Source organism: Salmo salar, chromosome 09, assembly GCF_965601325.2.
Source record: "Salmo salar chromosome 09, fSalSal1, whole genome shotgun sequence".
Classification (NCBI taxonomy): Eukaryota; Metazoa; Chordata; class Actinopteri; order Salmoniformes; family Salmonidae; genus Salmo; species Salmo salar.
Genome location: NC_138299.1, coordinates 94,724,353 through 94,737,555, shown reverse-complemented (window position 1 = coordinate 94,737,555; position 13,203 = coordinate 94,724,353). Strand labels below are relative to the sequence as shown.

Sequence of the window (13,203 nt, the reverse complement as noted above, 5' to 3'; positions counted from 1 at the left end):
GGCTATAATTAAATGAAGTCGGAACTCCGGAACTGTGGAATGTGCAGAGAGAAGTACATTCCATCTAAAAGCAGTTCAGAAGGGAACAGGCTGGAGCTTTCAGAGTTCCATGGAGGAGCAAAACCTTCATTGAACCGGAGCAGCCTGAATAGGGACACAACTCAGCTTTAGGACTCCTGCCTGGATATATTGTGCTGTGATTAAAGAACAGCTCATTACATTTCCTCAATGCATCAATTTAATATGCATGTGCCAGTGCTGCAAGTACAATTGGACGCTAGCTGGCTGAATAGACTATAAAGTGTGATGGTTGCGTAGGCCAGGGAGAGCTGCAGGAGGCCTGAGGATGACTGCTGCAGGAGGCCTGATGACTCAAGGTTATTCTGCTTTTATCAGCCACTCATCAGAAAAGGTTTCCTCTGCCGGAGTTGATTTCAGTTCAGGTAGGGGGTCAGGGCGTGACAGATATTCACTCTCTCCAGAGGTGGTGTCATCAGGAGGGTAAATGAGGGAAGTAGAGAGAGTTGGTCACTCAAAGCCCTCGTTATTCACTACCGTTCAAAAGTTTGGGGTCACTTAGAAATGTCTTTGTTTTGAAAGATATATTATTTTTTTGTCCATTAAAATAACATCAAATTGATCAGGAATACAGTGTAGACATTGTTAATGTTGTAAATGACTATTGTAGCTGGAAACGGCTGATTTTTAATGTGATATCTGCATAGGCGAAAAGAGGCCCATTATCAGCAACCATCACTCCTGTGTTCCAATGGCACGGAATGCTGGCCTTCTAGGCAGAGTTGCAAAGAAAAAGCCATATCTCAGACTGGCCAAGATCAAGATGGGCAAAAGAACACAGACACAGGACAGAGGAACTCTGCCTAGAAGGCCAGCATCCCGGAGTCGCCTCTTCACTGTTGACGTTGAGACTGGTGTTTTGTGGGTACAATTTAATGAAGCTGCCAGTTGAGGACTTGTGAGGCATCTGATTCTCAAACTAGACACTATAATGTACTTGTCCTCTTGCTCAGTTGTGTAATGACAGCGGTGAACCTTTTCTCTTCCCCAGTCTCTACCTCTCAATCTGTCTCTGACCACCCCCCTTTCTCTCTCTCTTTCTGCTTGAATTAAGTTCAGTTGATCATATGGTATATCAAAGATATAAGGTGCGTAGAAATCCGAAGAGGGTGGCCAGCAGAGATAGGTGGGAGGGGCTGAGGGAAGTTGAGGGTTGGGAGGGGCTGAGGGAAGTTGAGGGTTGGGATGTGGAATTGGAGACAAGTGGGAGTGGAGTTGCTAGGCGGGGATAGAATGACTGTCAAAGAGAAAAGGGAAAAAAATGTAAAAATAAAACAAAACAAAAAGTACATTTGAATGACACTGAGAGGCAGCGTTGTTACAGCAAAGGAGGGAGGTGAGGGGAGCTGGAGGCAGGGGGAGGGAGGTGAGGGGAGCTGGAGGCAGGGGGAGGGAGGTGAGGGGAGCTGGAGGCAGGGGGAGGGAGGTGAGGGGAGGTAGAGGCAGGGGGAGGGAGGTGAGGGGAGCTGGAGGCAGGGGGAGGGAGGTGAGGGGAGCTGGAGGAAGGGGGAGGGAGGTGAGGGGAGCTGGAGGCAGGGGGAGGGAGGTGAGGGGAGCTGGAGGCAGGGGGAGGGAGGTGAGGGGAGCTGGAGGCAGGGGGAGGGAGGTGAGGTAGAGGCAGGGGGAGGGAGGTGAGGGGAGCTGGAGGCAGGGGGAGGGAGGTGAGGGGAGCTGGAGGAAGGGGGAGGGAGGTGAGGGGAGCTGGAGGCAGGGGGAGGGAGGTGAGGGGAGCTGGAGGCAGGGAGGTGAGGGGAGCTGGAGGCAGGGGGAGGGAGGTGAGGGGAGGTAGAGGCAGGGGGAGGGAGGTGAGGGGAGGTAGAGGCAGGGGGAGGGAGGTGAGGGGAGGTAGAGGCAAGGGGAGGGAGGTGAGGGGAGCTGGAGGCAGGGGGAGGGAGGTGAGGGGAGCTGGAGGCAGGGGGAGGGAGGTGAGGGGAGCTGGAGGCAGGGGGAGGGAGGTGAGGGGAGCTGGAGGCAGGGGGAGGGAGGTGAGGGGAGGTAGAGGCAGGGGGAGGGAGGTGAGGGGAGGTAGAGGCAGGGGGAGGGAGGTGAGGGGAGGTGGAGGCAGGGGGAGGGAGGTGAGGGGACTACATCTACTATGGATGTGTCCCAAATACTATGTACGGAATAGGGGCCAATAGAGAACTATGTAGGGAATAGGAGCCAATAGAAGACTATGTAGGGAACAGGAGCCAAAAGAGAACTATGTAGGGAATAGGAGCCAATAGGAAACTATGTAGGGAATAGGAGCCAATAGGAAACTATGTAGGGAACAGGGGCCAATAGAGAACTATGTAGGGAACAGGAGCCAATCGAGAACTATGTAGGGAACAGGAGCCAATAGAGAACTATGTAGGGAACAGGAGCCAATAGAGAACTATGTAGGGAACAGGAGCCAATAGAGCACTATGAAGGAAATAGGGTGCCATTTGGGACAGAGCACTTGTGGCTCTAATAACGCTCCATTTCTCTATGGCTGCATCCAAAACAGAGCCCGTATATAGTTCACTGTTTTTGACAGGAGCCAATTGGGTTCTATGTAGGAAATAGGGTGTCATTTTGGAGGCAGACCCTGCACTGCTCTGCTCCATGCTCGGCTCACACAGCACAGCCTGTTATGCTAAATTCAACCTTTATTTCTGCCACCATCACCCTCCTCGGGTGTTAGAGAGAAGCCACGGTGGACTAGGAGGAATTCTAAACTACACCCTTTTTGGTTCCAGGTAGAACCCTTTTGGAAAAGGTTTTATATGGAACCCAAAAGGGTTCTACCTGGAACCAAAAGGGTTAAAACCTCTTAGGGCTAGGGGGCAGTGTTCGGAAGTTTAGATAAATGACGTGCCCAAAGTAAACTGCCTATTATCAGGCCCAGAAGCTAGGATATGCATAAAATGGTAGCATTTGATAGAAAACACTCTGAAGTTTCTTAAACTGTTAAAATAATGCCTGTGAGTATAACAGAACTGATATTGCAGGTGAAAACCCGAGGAAAATCCATTCCTAATTTTTTTTTTGAGGTCACTGTCCATTTCAACGCTTGTCTATGGGATATACAAATAAATAGCTTCCAGATTGCAGTTCCTATGGCTTCCACTAGATGACAACAGTCTTTAGAAAGGGTTTCAGGCTTGTTTTTTGAAAAATTAATCAGTAGTTGTAGTTTTTCAAGGTGGCTCTCATTTTGACTGTAGTCTTGTGGCGCGCGTGGATGAGGCCCACACCTCGTTATTTATCTCCGGTATTGAACATACTACATTCCGTCTTAAATTTGATCGTTTATTTACATATTAGGGTACCTGAGGATTGATTAGAAACGTTGTTTGACTTGTTTGGACGAAGTTTATTGGTAACTTTTGGGATTCCTTTGGATGCATGTTGAACTAGTGGAACGGGTGGATTACTGAATCAAACGCGCCAACTAAACTGACTTTTTTGGGATATAAAGAAGGACTTAATCGAACAAAACAACCATTTGTTGTGTAGCCAGGACCCTTGGGATTGCAAACAGAGGAAGATCTTCAAAGGTAAGTGATTTATGTTATCGCTATTTCTGACTTTTGTGACGCCTCTGCTGGTTTGGAAAATGGTTTTAATGCTTTTGTATGCGGTGCACTGTCGTCAGATAATCGCATGGTATGCTTTCGCCGTAAAGCCTTTTTGAAATCTGACAAAGTGGCCCGGATTAACAAGAAGTTAAGCTTTTAAATGATGTAGGACACTTGTATGTTCATGAATGTTTAATATTACAATTTTGTAATTTGAATTTGGCACGCTCCAGCTCACCGGATGTTGTCGATTTTGATCCCAATAACGGGATCCGTGAGGGGGCAGTTCAAAAAAGAGTTAAGAAAATATTTACCAAATAAACTAAATATTTTTTTTGGTACATATATAGTAACAGCGGGTAGCAGCAGTGTACAAAACAAATGGGGGGGGGGGGGGGTCAATGTAAATAATCTGGTGGCCATTTGATTAATTGTTCAGCAGTCTTATGGCTTGGGGGTAGAAGCTGTTAACTCTCCCCTTAGCTCCCAGGTAACTCTCCCATTAGCATATGGTAACTCTCCTATTAGCACCCAAGTAACTCTCCCCAGTAACTCTCCCATTAGCTCCCAAGTAACTCTCCCCAGTATCTCTCCCGTTCGCTCCCAAGTAACTCTCCCCAGTATCTCTCCCATTAGCTCCCAAGTAACTCTCCCCAGTATCTCTCCCGTTAGCTCCCAAGTAACTCTCCCCAGTATCTCTCCCGTTAGCTCCCAAGTAACTCTCCCCAGTTATCTCTCCCGTTAGCTCCCAAGTAACTCTCCCCAGTTATCTCTCCCGTTAGCTCCCAAGTAACTCTCCCCAGTATCTCTCCCATTAGCTCCCAAGTAACTCTCCCCAGTTATCCCTCCCGTTAGCTCCCTGGTAACTCTCCCGTTAGCTCCCTGGTTATCTCTCCCGTTAGCTTCCCAGTTATCTCTCCCATTAGCTCCCCAGTTATCTTTCCCTTTCACAGTATCAAAGGCTGTGCAACTAAAGCCTAATTTGTTATTCATAAATTGCATAACAGCTGCCAATAGGAACAGTGAGAGGTAAACTCGTTGGCTTACCTGTATAGCCAAACCCTCTGGGGTTCGAGAAGAGGACTCAGTCTGCATCCCAAATGGCACTCTATTCTCTATATAGTGCACTAATTTTGACCAGGGCCCATAGGCCTCTGGTTAGAAGTAGTGCACTATGTAGGGAATAGAGTGTCATTTGGGACACTTACTCAGAGCTGCGAAGCAGTAGGGAGAGGACCTTCACAGCCAAGCAGGGACTTTACATCTCAGCTCTCAGCCAGCCTAACACTGTAACACTGCTGCTGCAGCTGAATTCAAAATGTGCCCAATGTTTAATAAACATCTTAGAAACAGTTTAGAGGTGCAACCTGTGCTCTACCAGAGAGAGGGGACATCGATCTGGAGGAGAACAATTTATAATAAAAAAGCTGCAAAAGCTGCACAGCTGCACTGTGTTGGACCCAAGGCTGTTTTGTATGGTGCAGGTAGTCAGCTACCCAAAGAGGAAGAGGATGTTCAACCATGTTTAATCAGCCAGGAGACAGGCCCAGGCCCAGGGTAAAGAGAGAATAAATAGAGAACATTTTAGAGAGAAGTGGAGAAAGAGTGAGTAGTGAGAGAAATTCTGTTTGAGAAAAATAGAGTGTGAGAGATAATTAAAGACTGAGAAAGCAAGAATGACTGAGAGGGAGACAGAAATGGAGAGAGAGAGATAGGAAGAGTATACTTACTGAGTCTGGGTCACTGAAGGACACTTGCTCTGAAAAGCGCACTTTGGGCGGGTTAGTTCTCAGATGGGCCTTCTTAGCTGCACTTATAAAGGCTGACTTAGGTGACTGGAAGAGAGGAGAGGGAAGAGGAGGAGAAACAGGTGACTGGAAGAAAGGAAAGAGGAGGAGAAACAGGTGACTGGAAGAGAGGAAAGAGGAGGAGAAACAGGTGACTGGAAGAGAGGAGAGGAAAGTGGAGGAGAAACAGGTGACTGGAAGAGAGGAGAGGAAAGAGGAGGAGAAACAGGTGACTGGAAGAGAGGAGAGGAAAGAGGAGGAGAAACAGGTGACTGGAAGAGAGGAAAGAGGAGGAGAAACAGGTGACTGGAAGAGAGGAAAGAGGAGGAGAAACAGGTGACTGGAAGAGAGGAGAGGAAAGAGGAGGAGAAACAGGTGAATGGAAGAGAGGAGAGGAAAGAGGAGGAGAAACAGGTGAATGGAAGAGAGGAGAGGAAAGAGGAGGAGAAACAGGTGAATGGAAGAGAGGAGAGGAAAGAGGAGGAGAAACAGGTGACTGGAAGAGAGGAGAGGAAAGAGGAGGAGAAACAGGTGACTGGAAGAGAGGAGAGGAAAGAGGAGGAGAAACAGGTGACTGGAAGAGAGGAGAGGAAAGAGGAGGAGAAACAGGTGACTGGAAGAGAGGAAAGAGGAGGAGAAACAGGTGACTGGAAGAGAGGAAAGAGGAGGAGAAACAGGTGACTGGAAGAGAGGAAAGAGGAGGAGAAACAGGTGACTGGAAGAGAGGAAAGAGGAGGAGAAACAGGTGACTGGAAGAGAGGAAAGAGGAGGAGAAACAGGTGACTGGAAGAGAGGAGAGGAAAGAGGAGGAGAAACAGGTGACTGGAAGAGAGGAGAGGAAAGAGGAGGAGAAACAGGTGACTGGAAGAGAGGAGAGGAAAGAGGAGGAGAAACAGGTGACTGGAAGAGAGGAAAGAGGGAGAAACAATATCGCAATCTGTCTCCATAGCTTATAAGACATTTAGGGTTTATTCACTGCATTAATAATAAAATTAAACAAATTAGAAAAGTTTTCATTTGATTTTATGCTTTGAAACCATTTAGTTATGTTTGGCAAAAACGTGATGTAGTTAGATGGTTAAATAATTAGGACGTTTTACATTAACGTTTAATTACATGCCTGGCTGAGCATGGGTCTGTAATTACAAAGGCAACAAAATAAGTGATACGTGTTTGTGCATAAAACAGTGCTTTTGAAACAGACTGTTGACACAAGAAATTCTAGCAGTAGCCATGTAGCCTATAAAGGTGTTTTTGTTTAGTAGCACTGCACACTAAAAACATTAGCGTTCTTTGGGAAGGGTGATGGTTCTATGTGGAACCATACAGACCAAAAGAACCCTTTGAGCCCAATGGTTCTTTGCAGTTCAAAAAAGGGTTAGTTCCTCTTTTAGTGATAATTAAAATGTACGCAGCGGAGAAAAGTAAAAACACTTTAAAGTATTACCTATGTTTTGTTTTTTTGGGGGGGGGGGGGGGGTGTATCTGTATTTTACTTTACTATTTATATTTTTGACAACTTTTACTTCTACTTCACTACATTCCAAAAGAAAATAATATAATTTTTATTCCATACATTTTCCCTGAAAACCAAAAGTACTCATTACATTTTGAATGCTTAGCAGGAATGGTCCAATTCATGGTCCAATTCACACACTTATCAAGAGAACATCCTGGGCTCACTAAACAGAGAACATCCCCAGTCATCTCTACTGCCTCTGATCTGGTGGACTCACTAAACAGAGAACATCCCCAGTCATCTCTACTGCCTCTGATCTGGTGGGCTCACTAAACAGAGAACATCCCCAGTCATCTCTACTGCCTCTGATCTGGTGGACTCACTAAACAGAGAACATCCCCAGTCATCTCTACGGCCTCTGATCTGGTGGACTCACTAAACAGAGAACATCCCCAGTCATCTCTACTGCCTCTGATCTGGTGGACTCACTAAACAGAGAACATCCCCAGTCATCTCTACTGCCTCTGATCTGGTGGACTCACTAAACAGAGAACATCCCCAGTCATCTCTACTGCCTCTGATCTGGTGGACTCACTAAACAGACAACATCCCCAGTCATCTCTACGGCCTCTGATCTGGTGGACTCACTAAACAGAGAACATCCCCAGTCATCTCTACTGCCTCTGATCTGGTGGGCTCACTAAACAGAGAACATCCCCAGTCATCTCTACTGCCTCTGATCTGGTGGACTCACTAAACAGAGAACATCCCCAGTCATCTCTACGGCCTCTGATCTGGTGGACTCACTAAACAGAGAACATCCCCAGTCATCTCTACTGCCTCTGATCTGGTGGACTCACTAAACAGAGAACATCCCCAGTCATCTCTACTGCCTCTGATCTGGTGGGCTCACTAAACAGAGAACATCCCCAGTCATCTCTACTGCCTCTGATCTGGTGGACTCACTAAACAGAGAACATCCCCAGTCATCTCTACGGCCTCTGATCTGGTGGACTCACTAAACAGAGAACATCCACAGTCATCTCTACTGTCTCTGATCGGGTGGACTCACTAAACACAAATGCTTTGTTTGTAAATGATGTCTGAGTGTTTGAGTGTGACTCTGGCTATCCGTAAATAACAAAAACAAGAAAATGGTGCCATCTGTTTTGCTTAATATAAGACATTTGAAATGATTTATACTTTTACTTGTGATACTTAAGTATATGTAAAACCAAATACTTTTATGCTTTTACTCAAGTAGTATTTTCCTGGGCGACTTTCACTTTTACTTGAGTCATTTTCTATTATATGAAGTATGACAGTTGGTTCTGAAGTTGGTTCTGAAGTTCTGAAGTATGACAGTTGGTTCTGAAGTTGGTTCTGAAGTTCTGAAGTATGACAGTTGGTTCTGAATTTGGTTCTGAAGTTCTGAAGTATGACAGTTGGTTCTGAAGTTCTGAAGTATGACAGTTGGTTCTGAAGTTGGTTCTGAAGTTCTGAAGTATGACAGTTGGTTCTGAAGTTGGTTCTGAAGTTCTGAAGTATGACAGTTGGTTCTGAAGTTCTGAAGTATGACAGTTGGTTCTGAAGTTGGTTCTGAAGTTCTGAAGTATGACAGTTGGTTCTGAAGTTCTGAAGTATGACAGTTGGTTCTGAAGTTGGTTCTGAAGTTCTGAAGTATGACAGTTGGTTCTGAAGTTCTGAAGTATGACAGTTGGTTCTGAAGTTGGTTCTGAAGTTCTGAAGTATGACAGTTGGTTCTGAAGTTGGTTCTGAAGTTCTGAAGTATGACAGTTGGTTCTGAAGTTGGTTCTGAAGTTCTGAAGTATGACAGTTGGTTCTGAAGTTCTGAAGTATGACAGTTGGTTCTGAAGTTCTGAAGTATGACAGTTGGTTCTGAAGTTGGTTCTGAAGTTCTGAAGTATGACAGTTGGTTCTGAAGTTCTGAAGTATGACAGTTGGTTCTGAAGTTGGTTCTGAAGTTCTGAAGTATGACAGTTGGTTCTGAAGTTCTGAAGTATGACAGTTGGTTCTGAAGTTGGTTCTGAAGTTCTGAAGTATGACAGTTGGTTCTGAAGTTGGTTCTGAAGTTCTGAAGTATGACAGTTGGTTCTGAAGTTCTGAAGTATGACAGTTGGTTCTGAAGTTGGTTCTGAAGTATGACAGTTGGTTCTGAAGTTCTGAAGTATGACAGTTGGTTCTGAAGTTGGTTCTGAAGTTCTGAAGTATGACAGTTGGTTCTGAAGTTCTGAAGTATGACAGTTGGTTCTGAAGTTCTGAAGTATGACAGTTGGTTCTGAAGTTCTGAAGTATGACAGTTGGTTCTGAAGTTGGTTCTGAAGTATGACAGTTGGTTCTGAAGTTCTGAAGTATGACGGTTGGTTCTGAAGTTGGTTCTGAAGTTCTGAAGTATGACAGTTGGTTCTGAAGTTCTGAAGTATGACAGTTGGTTCTGAAGTTGGTTCTGAAGTTCTGAAGTATGACAGTTGGTTCTGAAGTTCTGAAGTATGACAGTTGGTTCTGAAGTTCTGAAGTATGACAGTTGGTTCTGAAGTTCTGAAGTATGACAGTTGGGTACTTTTCCACCACTGAATGTATGAGCAGTGGCTCGTTTGAATATTTGGGGGCGTGGTTTGTAAATAGCTCTTTTTGTTCAACTGTGAGTGAGAGAGTCATTCCAGTTTATCTAGTCTGTTGTGTGATGTTAATTCATGTTATATTAAATTATAGCCAGTGAAAGTGTCTTACAAAAGACTTACAAATGGCTTTCTGAGAATTGTTAATGGAATCCCAGTCTTCAACTTGTCAATAAAACACAACAATAAAACCTATGGAATTGTAACAATATAATATGGCTATTAAACCACGTTAAAGCCCTCCATATGGTTCTTTCCATGACATTGAGTGACCAGGTCAAAGTTATAAACCCATATTGACGTCACTTGTTAAATCCACTTCAATCAGTGTAGATGAAGGAGAGGAGACAGGTCAAGAACTGCAACGCTGCTGGGTTTTTCATGCCTACTTCACACAACTGTGGGAACCATTGGAGTCAACATGGGCCAGCATCCCTGTGGAACACTTTTGACATCCTTGTAGAGTCCATGCCCTGACGAAGTAGAGTCCATGCCCTGAGGGCAAAAGGGGGCGCAACTCAATATTAGGAAGGTGTTCCTAATGTTTTGTACACTCAGTGTAGAGCGTTTCTCCATAAAGGTTCTATAAATAACCATAAAAAGGGTTCTATATCGCCCCCAAAAGGGTTGTAACCATAGCGGAACCCTTTTTTAATGGTTCTTTATAAAGGGTTCTTTAATTAAATGGCCACCGGACTATTTACATTGACCCCCGCCTCCATTTGTTTGGTACACTGCTGCTGCTCACTGCTTATTATCTGTGCATAGTCACTTCACCCCTACCTACATGTACAAATGACCTCTAACCTGTACCCCCACACAGTGACTCGGTACCGGTACCCCCTGTATATAGCCTCGTTATTGTGTACACTTTTTTAAATAATTTTTTACTTTAGTTTATTTGGAAAATATTTTCTTAAATCTTCCTGAAGTGCACTGTTGGTTAAGGGCTTGTAAGTAAGCATTTCATGGTAAGACCTACACTTGTTGTATTCGGCGCATGTGACAAATAAAATTTGATTTGATTTGATTTATAGCACCATACAGGTTCGATTTAGAACCTTATGAGCATGGGTCTTCATTGAACCTCAAAAATAAACTTTTCATACAGCACCAAAAAGGGTTCAGCTATGGTCACAAGCCAAATAACCCTTATTTGGCACTGTATAGAACCATTTGTTTTTAGTGTGTTTGAAGAGTACTTACTGACAATCACATGACACACAGTAAAAATAGGGAGGGAGAGAATGAAGGAGAGAGATAATGTGGGAAAGAGATAATGATGGAGAGAGAGAATGAGTGAGAGAGAGAGAGAATGAGTGAGAGAGAGAGAGAATGAGAGAGAGAGAATGAGAGGGAGGCAGAGAGAGAGTGGAAGGCAGAGAGAGAGTGGGAGGCAGAGAGAGTGAGGGAGGCACAGAGAGTGAGGGAGGCAGAGAGAGTGAGGGAGGCAGAGAGAGTGAGGGAGGCTGAGGGAGGCAGAGAGAGTGAGGGAGGCAGAGAGAGTGAGGGAGGCAGAGAGAGTGGGGGCAGAGAGAGTGGGGGCAGAGAGAGAGGGGGCAGAGAGAGAGGGAGGCAGAGAGAGGGAGCGAGAGAGAGAGCAGAGAGAGGGAGAGCAGAGAGAGAGGGAGAGCAGAGAGAGGGAGCAAGAGGGAGAGCAGAGAGAGGGAGCGAGAGGGAGAGCAGAGAGAGGGAGAGCAGAGAGAGAGGGAGAGCAGAGAGAGGGAGCAAGAGGGAGAGCAGAGAGAGGGAGCGAGAGGGAGAGCAGAGAGAACAGGAGAAATGGAGGGATAAAGAGATACAGATAGAGCTTGAGAATGTCAAGGAGACGGTGAGAGAAACATTGAGCGAGAGCTGTGTATTGTTACCTGGTGAGGCTGCAGCACAGTGAGAACTATGGAGTCTTTGCAGCATCTATAGAGAGGACAGGCAGCAGACATGAGAAGAGAGAGGAGTGTGGAGTGGGTTAGGTAACACTAGAGCTGTGGCTTTGGAAGAAACGGTACTGTTTTTACCTGCTGGACCTCCTCTCTGTTCTCTATGATTCAATGACTCATCTGTCTCATTATGTTTCCATGGAACACATGAGGCTTAGAGACAGACTATTTCCCCATGACTTTAGCCTTCAAACACACAGCACGATCCCCACTGTACTGCTGCTGCTGCATTTACTGCAAATATTCTGCTCTTAATGTGTTGTATAAGCTAAGAACAACATTCCCTCCAAAGCTTCGTCCTGTTCGAGACTCACATCAGGTGTAGGTTATAGACTCACATCAGGTGTAGGTTATAGTCTCACATCAGGTGTAGGTTATAGTCTCACATCAGGTGTAGGTTATAGTCTCACATCAGGTGTAGGTTATAGACTCACATCAGGTGTAGGTTATAGACTCACATCAGGTGTAGGTTATAGACTCACATCAGGTGAAGGTTATAGACTCACATCAGGTGTAGGTTATAGACTCACATCAGGTGTAGGTTATAGACTCACATCAGGTGTAGGTTATAGACGAACAACAATCTAGACACACATAGCATTGGATTCTTCTCCTCGACTCATTCCTTACCCCCCCAACCCTCGCTCTACCATCCTCGCCAAACCATCCACCCCTCGACCTCCCCCATCCTCCCCCCACCAACCTTTGGCCTCCCCCACCCCTCGAACCTCCCTCCCCTCTCCTCTGTGGTGATATAAAGGATGTTACCTTACAAGGTCTATGACTCTCTCCCGGGAAGCCTCGCTCACAACCTCTTCATTGATGGCCAGGATCTGGTCTCCAGGGAGAAGCTTGCCGATGGACGGGCCGTCTGGGACAGCACACACACACACACACACACAGACACACACACACACACACACACACACACACACACACACACACACACACACACACACACACACACACACACACACACACACACACACACACACATCGCACACACACACACGCAGAAGGACACTTAGTCTATGCGTAACAGACGGACACACAGTAGTAGACATCAAACTAACAACACTCACATCGTCTCTCTATCTATCTCTCGCTCTATCGCTCTTGCTCACACACACACAGATCCCTGCCTACCTGCAGAGACAGAGCGTACGATGACTGGTCTCTGGCTGCCTGCTATGAATCCGAAGCCTTGGCTGGGGTGGCGCTGAATGCAGACCTGTCGAGCTGAAGCTGGGCCAGGAGTCAGGCTACCACTGTCCATACCATCCTGGCTCTCTTCTAACATCGCAGGGCTGCACCGGGAACACACACACACACACACACACACACACACACACACACACACACACACACACACACACACACACACGTTTAGATACAAAAATAAATAAGTGTGTATGCGTCTGTGTCTGTGACTCATTATGTTCCCTATGTAGGGTGTATATGAGGTAGGAAATATCCTATGTAGGGTGTATATGAGGTAAGAAATATCCTATGTAGGGTGTATATGAGGTAGGAAATATCCTATGTAGGGTGTATATGAGGTAGGAAATGTCCTATGTAGGGTGTATATGAGGTAGGAAATATCCAATGTAGGGTGTATATGAGGTAGGAAATATCCTATGTAGGGTGTATATGAGGTAGGAAATATCCTATGTAGGGTGTATATGAGGTAAGAAATATCCTATGTAGGGTGTATATGAGGTAAGAAATATCCTATGTAGGGTGTATATGAGGTAGGAAATG

At 45.6% G+C, this 13,203-nt stretch overlaps 1 protein-coding gene across 1 annotated transcript in view; it reads right to left on the bottom strand.

Annotated features, from left to right (window-relative positions):
• The window catches only part of frmpd3 (FERM and PDZ domain containing 3), a 35,798-nt gene extending 24,379 nt beyond the window's left edge, over positions 1-11,419 (bottom strand). The window contains exons 1-2 of the mRNA XM_014213170.3: positions 11,374-11,419; positions 5,351-5,455 (exon numbers count right to left, since the gene is read on the bottom strand). The gene's annotated coding sequence lies outside the window, so the exon portion shown is untranslated. The remainder of the gene's footprint in view (positions 1-5,350; positions 5,456-11,373) is intronic.
• Between the last annotated feature and the right edge of the window lie 1,784 nt (positions 11,420-13,203).